At 42.0% G+C, this 16,574-nt stretch overlaps 1 protein-coding gene across 4 annotated transcripts in view; it reads left to right on the top strand.

Moving 5' to 3' along the window:
• The window catches only part of DAB1 (DAB adaptor protein 1), a 1,288,157-nt gene that overhangs the window by 359,327 nt on the left and 912,256 nt on the right, over positions 1 to 16,574 (top strand). For all 4 annotated transcript variants that reach the window (XM_053575146.1, XM_053575152.1, XM_053575151.1 and 1 more), the window contains exon 2: positions 15,226 to 15,388. The gene's annotated coding sequence lies outside the window, so the exon portion shown is untranslated. The remainder of the gene's footprint in view (positions 1 to 15,225; positions 15,389 to 16,574) is intronic.

The raw sequence follows: 16,574 nt of genomic DNA, 5'->3' as shown, positions 1-16,574 counted from the left end.
CAAGTTCTGCCTTTTAATTTATCTAAAATATGGTCCCAGAGACTACTCCACAGATATTTTGGATACTATTGGGCAGGTAAAACCAGTGTTTTAAAAAAGAAGTTACTTGCTACATCACTGATTTTTTTTTTTTTTTTTTTTTGTAGAGACAGAGTCTCACTGTACGGCACTCTACTGAGGGTGCCGTGGCATCACACAGCTCACAGCAACCTCTAACTCTTGGGCTTATGCGATTCTCTTGCCTCAGCCTCCCGAGCAGCTGGGACTACAGGCGCCCGCCATAACGCCCGGCTATTTTTTTGTTGCAGTTTGGCCGGGGCTGGGTTTGAACCCGCCACCCTTGGCATATGGGGCCGGCGCCCTACTCACTGAGCCACAGGCACCGCCCATCACTGATTTCTTAAATAGAAGATTCAAATGTGATTTTTTTATGGCTGCGAGTTTGCTATCAATATGATTATTGGGGTATGATTGAGTTGGGACAAATAATTTTCATTGCAAGTGGCAGAAATCAAACTCTAATGTAAGAAAAATTATGACTTCTTGGAATGGGTAGCTGGGAAGTCAGATGGTTATGTGTCAGCCATGGTTGTATCCAGGTGCTAAAATGACTTCATCAGAGTAATTTTCTCTCTTCATCTATTGATTTTACCTATGTCTGTTTCTAAATGTGTCAACACTTCTGAATATTCGCTTCTGCTCTATCTTCACTGCATGCAAGATAATTTTGCAATTCCAAGATAAAATCCTTACAGGGTTTGGTCTAACAGAAATAGAGGCCTTCTTCTTCATATCCACGTATCACTTCTTATAGATTAAGGATCCTTAATTGCCTTGCTTGGGTCACAGGCTGAGTCCTAAAGTCAGGGGACAGATAAGTCGTGGTGATTGTCAGTTCCTCTAGAATCCCAAAGGATGGGCTAGGTGGGATCATTCTCCAAGTACTATCCAAAAAGGATTCTGTACAGAATAAAGCTGTAGATGTCTACTTAGCATGCCATAGACTCCTTTTCAAAAAATTAGTGCATTCACACTGTGTGCTGTGCACTGCAGCAGAGACTGAGATGAGACTGAGCATGCAGGGTCAAGGGTGTACATGTGAGGTACAGAGTACTGTGAACCCAATGCTTTGTGCCTCCAGGAACTCATAAAGCATTCAGAGAGAAGTGCTCGGTGACTGTGCCAGAGGAAATCAGGAAAGACTTTACATGGGCAGTAACATTTGATGGTATTTGCATGGTGGAGAAGGAGAAAAGAGCTCCTTAGGTGGAAAAAACAGAAAATGGGAAAGCATGGAGGTGTGAAAGGGGATGGAGGTAAAAAGTCAGGTCAGAGACCTGTGGCTGAAGCAGGTCTCTCTCCTTAGTTGACCCACACTCTGCTTCCTCATCACTATCCCTTCACTCCCTGCCTTCACCAGGAGCCAAGTCACCCTCTCCAGACTGCAGAGATGGTATGCTCATGGGCTGCGTGGCAGCTGACCGCCCCTCCTTCCCCAGACCCCAGACCCCAGACCCCCTTTGGCTCCAGCCCCTGCCTCTGATCATCCTTGATGGTCAGCACCCCCAACCTCATATGCTTGATCACCACCTAGCCCTCCCAGCCCCACTTGGGCTCCATCCCCCTCTTCCTGCTCCCTACATCTTTCTTCTGTTCCATTTCTCTGTTGTTTCTTCCATGTTTTTCAGTTTCCTTATGAGAAGAAGACGACCACTTTGAAAGACCACAGATGTCAGAACATTATTCCACTCCAGTAATTTTTCTTCTTCCTTTTCTTTGTTTTTTTTGTTTGTTTGTTTTAGGTCCACTTTATTAGCAGAAGGCCAGCAATTTTGGAGAACACCGAGAGTAGCCTCTCTAAGACTGTTCTACTCTTCTAACTCCAAACTATAGTTTTATACATAGAAGTTCAAAGCAAAAACCACGTTAACCCTTGTCTTAAACAACAATAATTGGCATAATCCATGACCCCAAACATGTCTAATTGAACAGTTAATCAATCCCCTAAATCAATTGCCGTAAACTACTCGAGATTTATACACTTTAAGGTTAAAGCAGAATTTACAAAATAACAAGGATGGAAGATATGGGATGCAGGTCATGTAGGACCTCAGCCGTCCAGACAAGCTGTGACTGTGTCCTCTCAGCCCCAGCCTGACTGACTCCATCTTACTCTCATGACATGTACTCTCGTCCCCCACTCTGATGATCACATTTCGTATCTATGAAATAGAGCTTTATTCACCCAGACGGATAGTGCATGATTCTCAGGCGTCTTTGTTGTTGTATTTACCATGTTCCTTGCTGTCTTTTGATAATTATGCTACATGTTTTTGCTAGTGTAACCTTGAACCTATTCCTCGCCCACGTAAGTTCCATCCCTGGACAAATGCAGCCACCCATAGTTAATTATTTCCATTTAAAATCGATTTTTCTTTTTCTTTTTTTTTTTTTAACTTGGGCTATCCTGCGATAACCTAGGAGCTTATAAAAAATGTCCTATTATGCAGGCAGCACCCATAGAGATTGTGATTCCCTAGGTGAGGGATGGAGCCAATCCCCCATGACTCTAGTATGCAGCTAATTTGAAAACCAGTGCCTTACTCTGTCTGCTTCCTGCTTCCTGTGACTTTGAACCCTTCTCACAGAGGCCTGCCCCTCCCTCCCCTACCTAGAGGCCCTCAGCTGCTCTGTAAGCCCCTGGCAGCAGAAGCCTGGTGCTTTGATGACAACCAAGACTTTCCTGTAATCAGGTTCAATGACATATTCCCAGACTTGTTACACTGTTGTCTTGCTCATAAAAATTATGTTTTAGCCTTCTGGATACCTAATTTTGCAAATCAGTGTCAGGTACGGAAAGGGTCCTGTCATTTGAGTAGCATATTCAGTAATTTTAAAGGTCAAAGACCCATGTGGAAATTAGCTTTCAGTATTGAAACATGTTGACTTCAACACCGGCAACAGCAAATGTGGTCTTCCAACATGTTGGCTATTTACACATATAGAAATTAGCCCATTAGATACACTGATAATCAGTATCTCAAGGTGCTCACAGGTGATTACGGCAGCACGGTACCAAAACTCGGAAAGTGCAGAAACGGGTTTTGTTTTAAGGACATGGCAATAATAGCTCTGAATGATAATGGGGTGTCTGTTAGAGATGCTGTGTTCCAAGTTAGTTTACCTTAAATCCTCACAGTAGCCCTGAAAAGTAGGAAATCAAGCTCATTAAAGAAAGTTAACTCACCCGGATAGTGCAGTTAAAAGTGCTAGAGCCAGGATTTCAGGCCAGATGTTTTGAGCTCAGATATTCCCAGATGTACACCACATAGTCCTTACCATCGATGACAACTGTGCACAGCACACATGCGTGTGATGGGGCACCTAGGACCAGGGCTACGCTCAGTGCAGTGCAGAGTATGTCCCCACAGACCTTGGCCTCATGAGTACTAGTTCCTTTTTTAAAGAAAATTGTAGATTTGACAAGTGAAATATGATGGCTGGTGTCAATTTGTGGGTTTTTCCCAGATGTTAGTTCAGATGAATTTCCTAATTTGTGCACTATCTGACTCACGTGCATAATATTGGGTCAAAGACAAAGAAGGGTTTGTTTCTTTGAAATATTAAATAGAGGAAGGGGAGAAGAATAATAAGCTTTTGAGCCCTGATTTTTGTATTTATGTATACATGAATCAGTGATCAAGGCAGAGAAGTCTCAATCCCTAGTCATCCTCAGCAAAAGATTACAAAAGCATAGGGTTTTTGTTGTTGTTGTTGTTACTGGCTTTTTTTTTTTTTTTCAGTTGGTCAAAAATTGTGCCTTCTAACTACTTGCTGTCTGGGAATACAACTGAAATCAGTAGCAAAATGTCTATTTTATTATATCAGGAACAAAAAGAGCAAAACTAATGACTTCCACAATGGAAGGTGCCTTGGGAAATAAAATATAGAACAGTGGAATGGGGAGTGTGTTGACTATGCTTCTGAGTATCCATCTGATGGGGAGTATAAATAGGTTTCTTTATACAAAGGGACCCAGGGAACAGTGAATCGGGGAATAATTGACTTGTCTCGGTATGTTTGTGAATGTGCATTTTTATCTGATGGCAAATATGCTGTTGGCCTTTGAGTCAGTCACCCACCATAAAATTTCCTCGGCCCCGTACACACCATGACTGAGCGCCCATCCCTCCCCCCACAAGAAAACATTTCAAATTAGCATTAATCAGCCAAAGTCGAGTCGGGCCGACAGTAAAAGCCACCTACTGCAGCTGAATGCCATTCAGCAGGCAAGAAGTGATTTGCAATATAATTTAAATGAGGAGTTGGTTTCTTTTCCCATTTAGAACACACCAGTATGGAAAACTGATTGTCAGACATTCGGGTGATGTGCATCAACTTGGCTATTCACTCAGAAAATGAAGTTTCCTGAGACACCCGCACATTTAATTTATTTTTTTTTTTTCCCCTGTGAAGTTAACTTCGGCTTGTTAAATACAATGACTATCCAAACCACAGAAAAACCAGCACCATTAATTTTAATGCTTATAATGTAATGGAAGGGGATTATATTCATGGGAGATTTTTCTTCTTTTAATAGAATGTTTACTTGCCCCTTTTCCTTATGAGTTAATTATTATTTTCCCTCCATAATGCTCTGCTTATATCTGAGCAGCCAAACAGTGTGTCTGTTAATGCCTTGAGTTTATGAATTGCTGGCGAATAGCTGGCAAATGTATCGTTTTGCAATGTCTATCACTAAAGCATCAATAGCTTGGTAGGGTGGTGAGCGAGTAGGTGGCTGATGTAAATGCAACTAGTGCCTTATAGAACCCTCCCATTTAGTCTTATGAAACAGTTTTAGGACAATGTCTTTCTGTGCTTTGGCACATGGAAAGGCTTTTCCATGAATTTTATAGTAGTAAGCTATGAATTGGTGACTTCTCTCATCATTTGGGTATTAATGTTTAATTCATTGATTTATTCAGTAGAGTGCTAAGCTTATGTGAGTGCCCAGCTTATGTCAGTACTGTGATAAGTATTAGGGATTGATGGTTAAAACATAGTCCCTATACTCACGGAGCTCACAGTTCATATTGTCAGACACAGTTCAGGTTGTCAATGTCTGTTCAGCTCACATTATGCATAATGAACCAAGTGGTATAGGATAACTGGGTATAAAAGGTAACAGGGAATGCAATGGAGAGAGCTCTCTGGAAAGAGGACAATCAGGGAAGGCTTTGCAGGGCAGGAGATGCTACAGCCAGATCTTGGAGAGCCGCACCTTGCGTTCTTCAAGTTGACTATGGGATGATGGGTAAGGGTGGGAGATGGCAGTCCCGGCAGAGGGAATAGAGCACGCAAGGTTGTAATGAATACCTTTGTTGACTGTTGTCTGTATGTTTCTGTATATCATAAACTAATGTAAACTGATATTTTCCAGACTCACCATTAGCCAACCACGTTTCAAATTCTTATAACTGCAAACTCAAGCAATGACATTTTGAGGAAAGTAATATGAGCATCCTCCTTGACAATTTAAAATTGATAAGCTGGAGAGTTATGGCAGTTTGTCAATATCACATGGCTGGTAGGATCAGGACCAAGACTAGAACCCACATTCTTTGAGTCCAGAGCCTACTGGTTTAAATGTTAACAGCTTCATTGCCCTCTAGAGCCCTCAGTCCAGCTGGGAAAACAAGACATGCAAATAGTGATCGCTGTCCGTGTCTCTGTCTAAGGGGCCAGCAACAGAACCTGTGACTTGTGCAAAGGATTAAATGAGATAAGAAGTATACAAAGTCCTTAGAACCATGCCCAGGACAGAGGAAAGAATTTAACTACTGGTATTATGATGACTAATGCCTTATGAGTAGGTTGGGATTTTAGAGGTGCGGCATTGGCTAATGAGTACTTGCTGGTGCTGGTGATACTTAATGGAGACCCGGATGACATAATGGTAGAATTCCTAGAGATAGGACTTGGGGACGGGGGATTGCTTTGGCAAGAATGCATAGGAAGCAGAAATGCAAGCAGACTGGAAAAATCCCATTATATTTAAGAAAAGTAAAAAAGACTAATCTAATTACAGTAGAGGAACTTTAAGGAATAACAGGAGAGAAAGGTCAAACATGTAGGTAGAAATTGATCACAACTAAAGATACTTGTTGAATCATGGGCACTGTTTACATTTTGTGTTATTTAGTCATCATAAAGTTCTCCTGAGGTTACAGACTTTCTTTTTACTTTTGAAGAAAATGAGGTTCAGAGAAGCTGTGTAACTTTCCTAAGGTCACCCCATTAAAGCGGTAGAACTTAGACTTGAACTTTATCTGTAGTACTTAGATGCCGTGCTCTTTTGGCCACAATGGACTTTCATTTTTGTAGTTCTGATCTTTCTAACACATCATCGGTATTTATACAATAATTTTTCTAGTGAAAGACGTAGAAAAGAAGTAATAAAAATGTGTTAATGTGTTCTTCCTAGGATTCTGTTTATCAATCACAATAGCCCAATATTCCCCCCGTTAATAGCATATGTCTACTTTCATTACAATGGAAAGAACCAGTCTCTGTTTAATTTCCTATACACACACACCCCTGTCCATGGGTCTCCTATTTGTGTGTACCTGTTATAACATGCCATCAACAAGATGCCATCCCCCGGAATGAGAGGTAGTGGTTATACGTTTGAGTTTTGAAGAAGGGCTGACAGGTGCTGAGACTAGAATCCTGGCTCTATTCTTCATAGCTGTGGTCACCAAGGAGGGTTCTAAGTTCTCTGCATTTCTCTTTCTTTATCTGATTAATGATAATAATAATAATAGGACCTACTTCAGAAGGTTGCTATTAGGAATAAATGGATTGATACATACAAAGACTAAAATGCATGCGTAAGATGCTCTGATCATTCATTAAATATTAGCATTACTATTGTCATTGTCATGGCTTAGCCTCTATGTGTTGCTGCAAGGGAATCACTGAGGCCAAGTAATTTATAAGAAGAGAGCTTTATTTGTCTCACTGTTCTGCAGGATGGTGTCGATATCTGCTTCTGAGAAGGGCCTCTGGCTACTTCCTCTTATGGCAGAAAGGGAAGGGAGCCCCTGTGTGCAGAGATTACATCATGAATGACAGCAAGAGAGGGAGGGGAGGGCCAGGTACACAGTTTTTAACAACCAGCTGTCCTGAGGACTGGTAGATCAAGAACTCACTCATTACAAGGATGGCGCCAAGCTATTCATGAGGAATCCACCTCCATGACCCAAGCAGTTCCCGTTAGGCCCTACCTCCAATATGAGCGATCAAATCCCAACGTATGTTTGGGGGACAAACATCTGAATTACAACAGTGAAGGTACACAAAAGTTGTCCTTTTGTACATTGCTGAAGAGAATATAAAATCATACTTTGTTTCTTTTTTTGTTTTATTTATTTTTTTTATTAAATCATAACCATATACATTGATATGGTCATGGGGCATCATACACTCGCTTCATAGACCATTTGACAATTTTCATCACAATGGTTAACATAGCCTTTCCGGCATTATCTCAGTTACTGTGCCAAAACATTTACATTCTACATTTACCAAGTTTCGCAAATACCCCTGTAAGATGCACCACAGGTATGATCCCACCAATCCCCCTCCCTCTACCCAGCACCCCCCTCCCTTCCCTCCCTTTCCCACTTCCCCCTATTGTTAGGTTGTAACTGGGTTATAGCTTTCATGTGAGAGTCCCAAATTAGTTTCATAGTAGGGCTGAGTACATTGGGTACTGTTTCTTCCATTCTTGAGATACTTTACTAAGAAGAATATGTTCCAGCTCCATCCATGTAAACATGAAAGGGGTAAAGTCTCCATCTTTCTTTAAGGCTGCATAATATTCCATGGTGTACACATACCACTATTTATTAATCTATTTGTGGATCGATGGGCTTTGGGCTTTTCCCATGACTTAGCAATTATGAATTGGGCTGCAATAAACATTCTGGTAAAATATCTTTGTTATATTGTGATTTTTGGTCTTCTGGGTATATGCCCAGCAGAGGAATTACAGGATTGAATGGCAGATCTATTTTTAGATCTCTGAGTGTTCTCCAAACATCTTTCAAAAGGAATGTATTAATTTGCATTCCCACCAGCAGTGCAGAAGTGTTCCCTTTTCTCCACATCCACGCCAACATCTCTGGTCTTGAGATTTTGTGATATAGGCTAGTCTCACTGGAGTTAGATGATATCTCAAAGTAGTTTTGATTTGATTTCTCTGATCATTAAAGATGATGAGCATTTTTTCATATGTCTGAAGGCCGTGCGCCTGTCTTCTTCAGAGAAGTTTCTCTACAAATCCCTTGCCCAGCCTTGTTTTTTTCTTGCTGATGCATTTGAGTTGTCTGTGGATTCTGGTTATTAAACCTTTGTCAGAGATATACCCTGCAAATATCTTCTCCCATTCTGAGGGCTGTTTGCTTCCTTTACTTACTGTGTTCTTGGTTGTGCAGAAGCTTTTAAGTTTGATCAAGTCCCAGTAGTGTATTTTTGAAGATGCTTCAATTGCCCGGGGGTCCTCCTCATAAAACACTCGCCCAGACCAATTTCTTCAAGGGTTTTCCCTGCACTCTCTTCTAGTATTTTTATAGTTTCATGTCTTAAGTTTAAATCTTTAATCCAATGAGAGTCTATCTTAGTTAATGGTGAAAGGTGTGGGTCCAATTTCAGTCTTCTGCAGGTTGCCAGCCAGTTCACCCAGCACCATTTGTTAAATAGGGAATCTTTTCCCCACTGAATGTTTTTAATTGGCTTGTCAAAGATCAAATAACGGTAAGTAGCTGGATTCATCTCTTGGTTCTCTATTCTGTTCCAGATATCTACTTCTCTGTTTTTGTGCCAATACCATGCTGTTTTGATCACTATCGATTTGTAGTAAAGTCTGAGGTCTGGTAGTGTGATTCCTCCTGTTTTGTTTTTATTTCTGAGTAATGTCTTGGCTATTCGAGGTTTTTTCTGACTCCATATAAAACAAAGTATTGTTTTTCCAAGATCTTAAAATATGACAGCGGAGCTTTAATAGGGAGTGCATTGAAATTATATATTGCTTTGGGTAGTATGCACATTTTAATAATGTTGATTCTTCCCAGCCATGAGCATGGTATGTTTTTCCATTTGTTAACATTTTTAGCTATTTATTTTCTTAGAGTTTCATAGTTCTCTTTATAGAGATCTTTCACATCTTTTGTTAGGTAAATTCCCAAATATTTCATCTTCTTTGGCACTACTGTGAATGGGATAGAGTCCTTAACTGCTTTTTCAACTTGACTGTTGTTGGTGTATATAAAGGCTACTGATTTATGGATGTTGATTTTGTAACCTAAGACACTGCTGTATTCCTTGATCACTTCTAGGAGTTTTGTAGTAGAGTCCCTAGTGTTTCCCAGATACACAATCATACCATCTGCGAAGAGCGAAAGTTTAATCTCTTCTAACCCTACATGGATACCCTTGATCGCCTTTTCTTCCCTAATTGTGGAGGCTAAAACTTCCATTACAATGTTGAAAAGCAATGGAGACAATGGGCAGCCTTGTCTGGTTCCTGATCTGAGTGGAAATGATTCCAATTTAACTCCATTCAATATGATATTGGCTGTGGGTTTGCTGTAGATGGCCTCTATCAGTTTAAGAAATGTCCCTTCTATACCGATTTTCTTAAGCGTTCTGATCATGAAGGGATGCTGGATATTATCAAAAGCTTTTTCTGCATCGATTGAGAGAATCATATGGTCTTTGTTTTTTAATTTGTTTATGTACTGAATTACATTTATAGATTTACGTATATTGAACCAACCTTGAGACCGTGGGATAAAACCAAGTTGGTCATGATGTATGATTTGTTTGATGTGTTGCTGGATTCTGTTTGTTAGGATTTTGTTGAATATTTTTGCATCTATATTCATTAGTGATATTGGTCTATAATTTTCTTTTCTTGTTGGGTCTTTTCCTGGTTTGGGGATCAGGGTGATGTTTGCTTCATAGAACGTGTTGGGTAGTCTTCCTTCTTTTTCTACCTTTTGGAACAGGTTGAGTAATATAGGTACTAATTCCTCTTTAAAGGTTTGGTAGAATTCTGACGTGAAACCATCTGGTCCTGGGCTTTTCTTTTTAGGGAGGTTTTGTATAGTTGATGCTATTTCTGAACTTGATATGGGTCTGTTCAACATTTCCACTAGATTCTGGCTAAGTTTTGGAAGGTGGCGTGCTTCCAAGTATTGGTCAATTTCCTTTAGATTTTCATATTTCTGAGAATAAAGTTTCTTATAATATTCATTAAGGATTTTTTGGATTTCTGACAAGTCTGTTGTTATTTTGTCTTTGTTGTTTCTGATTGATGATATTAGAGATTTTACTCTTTTTTTTCTGATTAGGTTGGCCAGAGGTTTATTTATTTTATTGACCTTTTCAAAAAACCCAGCTTTTTGATTTATTGATCTGTTGTATAATTCTTTTGTTTTCAATTTCATTTAATTCTGCTCTAATTTTGGTTATTTCTTTCCTTCTACTAGGTTTGGGGTTGGAATGTTCTTCCTTTTCCAGTTGCTTGAGATGTCCCATTAAGTTGTTAACTTCCTCTCTTTCCGTTCTCTTGAGGAAGGCTTGCAGTGCTATAAATTTCCCTCTTAGAACTGCCTTTGCAGTGTCCCAGAGGTTCTGATAGTTTGTGTCTTCATTGTCGTTTTGTTCCAAAAAGTTGGCAATTTCTTTCTTAATCTCATCTCTGACCCAGCTATCATTCAGCATAAGGTTATTTAACTTCCATGTTTTTGTATGAGTATGCAGATTCCTGTTGTTACTCAATTCAAGTTTTATTCCATGATGGTCCGAGAAGATGCATAGAATAATTTCTATTCCTTTAAATTTACTGAGGTTAGACTTGTGACCTAAAATGTGGTCAATTTTGGAGTAAGTTCTGTGGGCTGATGAGAAGTATGTGTATTCAGTTTTGTTGGGATGAAATGTTCTGTAGATGTCTGCTAAATCTAAATATTGGATGGTTAGGTTTAAATCTAGGATTTATTTGCTCAGCTTCTTGCTGGAGGATCGATCCAACACTGCCAAAGGAGTGTTGAAATCTCCGATGATTATGGAGCTGGAGGAAATCAAGTTACTCATGTCTGTTAGAGTTTCTCTTATAAATTGAGGTGCATTCTGGTTGGGTGCATAGATATTAATAATTAAGATCTCATCATAGTGAGTATTACCCTTAACAAATATGAAGTGACCATTCTTGTCCTTCCTTACTTTTCATGGTTTAAAGCCTACTGTATCTGCAAATAAAATTGCAACACCTGCTTTTTTCTGATTACCATTTGCCTGAAATATGGATGACCATCCTTTCACCCTGAGTCTGTATTTGTCTTTTAAGTTAAGATGTGACTCTTGTATGCAACAAATATCTGGCTTGAGTTTTTGTATCCAGTCAGCTAACCTATGCCTCTTTAGAGGACAGTTTAAGCCGTTCACATTAATGGAGAGTATTGATAAGTCTGGTGGAATTTTGGGTATTGAGTTTTTCAAAGGTCCAGTGGACATTTTTAATCCTTTCACCAGTGTGGAAATTGGAGTTTGATCCGAAGTTTCTGAGTGAGTTTACTTTTGTGGTATAGGATTGGGTTGGTCATTGTGGAGGATAGGTCTGAGAATATCCTGAGGGGCTGGTTTACTCATGGCAAATTTTTTCAACATATGAATGTCATTGAAGTATTTAATTTCTCCATCATAAATGAAACTCAGTTTAGCTGGATACAAGATCCTGGGTTGAAAGTTATTTTGCTTTAGGAGATTAAAAGTCGATGACCACTCTCTTCTGGCTTGAAAAGTTTCAGCAAGAGATCTGCAGTTATTCTAATATTCTTTCCTTTGCACGTAATGTTTTTCTTTCACCAGGCTGCTTTGAGAATCTTCTCTTTCATATTGAGTTTAGTGAAGCTAATTATGATATGCCTGGGGGATGACTTATTGGGGTTGAATCATGCTGGGGTTCTGAAGCTGTCTGCTATCTGAATTTCAGATTCTCTAGGCATGTCTGGAAAATTTTCTTTCATAATTTCATGCAGAAGGGCCTCTGTGTCCATCGAGGCCACTTCATCATTCTCAGATATCCCAATTATTTGTATATTGCTTTTCTTTGAATTATCCCAGAGTTCTCTGAGTGAATGATCTGTTTTTGCTCTCCATTTCTCTTCCTCTTTGAGAGATTGGGAGCGTTCGAAGACTTTATGTTCAATGTCAGAAATCCTTTCTTCTGCTTGCTCCATTCTGTTGCTGAGGGATTCTACTGTATTTTTCATATCTCTGAGGGCTGTAAATTCTTGCTTCAGTGTGTCTAAGTCTTTGGTGGTTTTGTCTTTAAATTCGTTAAATTCTTGAGACAACTTTTGAATTTCTCCTCGAATTCCTAATTCCATTTTATTAATCTTGTCTGCAATCCAAATTCTGAATTCAATTTCTGACATCTCAGCCAGTTGTTTATGAATGGGATCTTCAATTACATCTGCCGTATCTTTTCTTGGGGGGGGGGTTGATCTATTCTGGTTATTCGTGTTACCAGAGTTTTTCCACTGATTCTGCCCCATGGTCATTTTACTCCCTTTGATTTTTCCCCTGGGGCTTTATCGAGGGCCCGTACAGTGTTGTGGCCTGAGAAACTGGGGCCCTGTCTTGTGTGGTGGGGTGAAGTGGTTCTGTCTTGTTTTCAGTTGGTTTCTGTTCGATCCTATTGTAACATTCACTCTGGCTTGAAGTCTCAGCTGTGTGGAAAAACCAGCAATTAAGTCACCCCCCCCCCGCCCACCTCTGGCACCAATTTGAAAAGGAAAAGGAAAATCAAACCTTCCTACAAACGCATACCCAAGGCACCACCTGAAAAGTCCTCAGTCTATCAGTTCAGTTCAAAAGGTCCAAATCGATTGTCTCAATCGGCACCTATCTCGGGTGGGAGAGTTCAAGAGGTCTCTGGGAACTGGATCACAGGGGTCTGGTGACTCCTCTGATATGGCTTACTCCAGTGCTGCGTGGAGTCAGGAGGAGCCACCTAGCAAATAGATAAGTCTGGGAAGGTTGATGTCTTCTTCCCCACTTTGCCCCTCTGTCGGACCCAGTCACTGGTATCTCTGCAGATGGCTAACCCAGTTGCCTGTAGTGAACAGATACTCCAGGGGTTTGCACCTGCCTGAATTGCAAGGAAGTCTGCCAGGCCACTGCAGTATGCCACTATCTAGCAGGAGGAGATGGGGCCTGACATCTTTGAGTGCTTGATGCAGGTGGTGGGAGGGAGGTGTTCACTCAGGCTTAGCCCCATCCCTGATTGATGTTGCTAACAGAACAGAACAGAACAGACAACTTTGCGGGGTTCTGTCTCTGTTTCTGCTAAAATCGCCTACAGAAGACCGGCTGTTCTGAGTTCAAACGTCTTTGCTGCTGGAGGTTGTGTCCGATTACCTGTCTGAGTCGGCCCTGCCCTGGAAGCTTCCCAGGTTTGTGAGCAGTGTCAGGCAAATCCTTTGCTCGCTGGTGGCCTCCTCTGGTTGCCCAGGGAGACAGGGGGTGTGGCTTCAGAATATCCAGAAGTGAGCCGTTTTGCTGTTAAAGAAAAAATGGCTGTTGATTTGCCTCCAGGAACTGCCGCTCTGGTATGGGCACCCAGCTGACCCTTTTCTCCTCTGTCTTGCACCCCAGAGTCAGCACTGAGCGGCCGCAGTTTATGCTCTGTCCACACCCCTTGAGAGATCTCCCAAGAATCCGGACTCCTGGGGGGCAGGCCCCCAGACCCCCAAGTGAGAGTGGGGGGAAGCTAGAGTTTCATTCAGTTTTATGCCTGGCCGTATTGTTGCCCAGGGAGGGCTGCTGTACCGCACTGCAGGGAAGTGCTGCCAAGGCGTGACTCCCCCTCAGCCGAGTGCCCTCTCCTCACTCGCGTGTCTCAGAGTCAGCGCTGACCAGTCGCGGCTCGGGCACTGTGCACTTCCCTCGAGAAATCACCCAAGGATCCGAACTCCTGGGGGACAGGCCCCTGACCCCGAGTGAGAGTGGGGGGGAGTGCTTAGAGCTCAGCGGGGAAGCTAGAGTTTCATTCAGTTTTATGCCTGGCCGTATTGATGCACGGGGAGGGCTGCTGCACCGCACCGCATGGAAGTGCCAGCGGGGTGTGACTCCCCCTTAGCCGGGTGCCCTCTTCCTCATTCGCGTGCCTCAGAGTCAGCGCTGACCAGTTGCAGCCCGGGGACTGTCCACTCACCTTGAGAAATCACCCAAGAATCTGAATTCCTGGGGGACAGGCCTCCAGACCTCAGTAAGTGGGAGGGGAGTGTTGGGGGTTCAGGGTTGCCGGCAAAGGATTTTTAAAGTTTTATACAGTTTTATGCCTGGTAGGAGAACGCCATGGCACCCTAGTAGGGGAGGTAGGTCCAGTTTTTAGAAGGTCTCTCCCGTGGAGTGTAGTGGGAGGGCCTTTAATTTCTGCCGGTTTGTTTAATTGTGGGGCTCTTGAGCTGGTCTCAAGGGGGAGGGGGACTCCCGTGTGCTTGGTGGTGGATTTTGTACCTTTTGTTTGCATCCTTGTGATCACTGCTTGCCTCAGCGGGGTTGATGTGCGTTCTTCAACCTTCTCTCTTGGTGCGGCTCAAATCCACCAGGATACTTACTAAATTCCTGTCCCTTAACTCTCCTTCTGGACGGGAGCCTCTGTGGAAAGCTGGCTTCAGTCAGCCATCTTGTCTCTCCCCCTCTCCGTACTTCATTTCTTTATGGAAATTTGACAACATCAAAACTTCAAATATATATTTTCTTTCCCTCATAATTTCACTTCAGCGTATTGCTCCTACAGTTAGATTCATGTAAGTTAAAAAATGTATAATTTGCACCTTTGGAATTTTGTGTACATGTAACAGTCCAAGTTTTAAAAATAAAGATTAATAAATGCTTTGTACTTCCTTTTCTTCCAAACTCCAGCACACAGTAGGCACAGAGACACCAAAATTTCTCCTTTGTTTAGCTCAGCACAACTCCCACAGATCTCTGGGGGTCATGCCCACCTGCCCGCAACCCACATGTGTTTCAAGGACACACTTCTTCCTGAACCCCTCGCTGCAGACCCCATCGTGGTGACCAGTGTCATCCTTCATCTTCCTTCCTCCTTGGTTTGCTATCCAAATTGACATACTTTTTTTCTTGCAGCTATTTTTTTGGCTTCTCTCGATGAAGATTTCTGACTCGTGGCCCTGCCAATCTTGGGAAAACATCCTCCACTTTCTTCGGTCCAGACCCTGCAGCCCCTCTTTCCCCGGCGTCACCCCCAACCAGCCTGAACAGGTTGACTGAAGCATCTTCGAGGACATTTGTGAGTAAAATGTTTGAGTCTTTCACAAAAATTGCTCAGATCCTCCCCTCCCACCACCTTGCACGATGTTTCTCTCAAAAACTGTGACAATTCTCTTCCTTTCTGGAACTGCCTCTCCCATCGTTAATACTCAAAGGTTCCTTATTTGTTTCATCACTGACTTACCCAAGAGGCGCCAGCCTGCTGAATCCGAGAACTGAAAGGCACATTCCTTTGTTCTGCTCTTGTGTGGCTCCATTCAGGGTTACTTGTCTCTGACTTCCATGGGAGACTAAATGGATTAGAATAAAACCAATTTAAGGGAAAAAAGAAATGTTCACAGACGCAGAATAGAGAGTCCTGCTATCTTGGCTGCCTGAGATCCACAGGCCTCACCAAGGAGTTTAAAAAGTAATGTTTCTTATCATAAGTGACAGAAATATGCTGCTTTCTGCATCAATAGATATGAAGATTAAAGGGTCTGACCGTATTAAACAATTTCGCACAGCACCAGGCACTCTGGGCTGTGCTCTCTGCCTTGTTAGCCTTCATCTTGTGGCTATTTCAGGCCTAATTTAAGAGTACAATGCAGTCTGGCTTTGCAAATTGACATCCTTTAATTTAAACTGTCTTGTGGGAGAATTAAGAAATTATGGAACAATTATTCGCCCTGTGTTGAAAGCTGGATGACATCCTGAGATTCTTGTACATAAGCCATTTGAATTGATTAAGTCACGTAATTGAATTACACCTTTGCCCCCATAATATCTTCTAGCAAATATGTTGGTGTTTCGTGTTGGGAAATGCCTCCATAAAAAAAGAGTAGGGGTTGGCATTAGCGATTGACCTGGGTGTCAGAGAAAACCTCAGAGCAGCCTAGGCTGGCACTTGGAGACGCTGTGTGGGGGGCTGAGCGGCAGAGCAAGTATTGCGTTTGGAGTCTCAGTGGAAGTCCACAGATGCAAACTGCGTGCAGAAGGCCGGATGCATTCTCTCCTAGTTGCCCTCTGCCTTTTCCTGGGACGGTCAAGTTCAGCATCCTCTCAGCCTTCTCTAACATCCCGCATGAACAAAGATGCTGAGTTTGCTGTGGTGTCCTTCGTCCTCCGTGGTTTTTCAGATTATGCTTTGTCATAATGACTATCACAACACCAACAAGTCCTTTTTACTGGGTGATGAAGTTGCTCTGGAAACCACGTACCTCGGG

This window comes from Nycticebus coucang, chromosome 22 (assembly GCF_027406575.1).
Source record: "Nycticebus coucang isolate mNycCou1 chromosome 22, mNycCou1.pri, whole genome shotgun sequence".
Taxonomy (NCBI): domain Eukaryota; kingdom Metazoa; phylum Chordata; class Mammalia; order Primates; family Lorisidae; genus Nycticebus; species Nycticebus coucang.
Note: the sequence above shows the minus strand (reverse complement) of the source record. Positions and strands in the feature narration are given on the sequence as shown.